Source organism: Etheostoma spectabile, chromosome 5 (genome assembly GCF_008692095.1).
Source record: "Etheostoma spectabile isolate EspeVRDwgs_2016 chromosome 5, UIUC_Espe_1.0, whole genome shotgun sequence".
Classification (NCBI taxonomy): domain Eukaryota; kingdom Metazoa; phylum Chordata; class Actinopteri; order Perciformes; family Percidae; genus Etheostoma; species Etheostoma spectabile.
This window is the reverse complement of record NC_045737.1, coordinates 37,654,410-37,655,131: the sequence shown is the minus strand read 5'-3', so window position 1 is coordinate 37,655,131 and position 722 is coordinate 37,654,410. Positions and strand designations below refer to the sequence as shown.

At 31.9% G+C, this 722-nt stretch overlaps 1 protein-coding gene across 1 annotated transcript in view; it reads right to left on the bottom strand.

Moving 5' to 3' along the window:
* Positions 1-722, bottom strand: part of capn9 (calpain 9) — a 55,500-nt gene that overhangs the window by 10,768 nt on the left and 44,010 nt on the right.

Here is a 722-nt window from a genome sequence, read left to right as displayed (position 1 = left end):
TCACACGTTAAATAAATAATCAGTTCACTACTTTCATTGAATTTGTGTGTTTTTGGTCGATTTTATAGCATTTGGAGAAAATAATAATTGATAAAAGAACTTGTGTGTGACAAATGTCAAAAAAGCCCAATGTCATTAAAAGTGACTGAAATGTGAACAAATGTAAAAATGAAAGCGATAAAAATGTGATTTTAAAAATTATGATTTTTTTAAAATAGAGGGGGCGAGAAAAAAGACAAAATAAACATTTAAGCCTGATCCAAACAAATTTGAAACAAACAAATAGATAAAAAAATGATATAAATAAAAAATACCAAAAAAATGTATTAAATAAATAAAAAAATGACAAATGAAAAAAAAAATTAAATTAAATAAAAGCTTTGAAAATTTGGGAAAAAACCCACAACAAAAATTTCAAAAGGATCAGAAAAAGTTGACAAAAGTTGGAAAAAATTGACAAAAACATCGGGGGAAAGACGTTGACAAAAGGTTTTTCATTTAAAAATTTCACTTAGAAAAACAAAAAAACGTGCAGGTCAACACAAGGGTTAAAACAGGACCTTTCAAGCACAAGTCTCTCTCTCTCTCTCTCTCTCTCTCTCTCTCTCTCTCTCTCTCTCTCTTTCTCCCCCCCCCCCCCCCCCCTCTGCCTCCTCTCCTTGCTTCTTTCTTCCTCTCGTCTCTTTCTCTCCTTCAGACCTCTCTTTCTCTCTCTCTCGCTT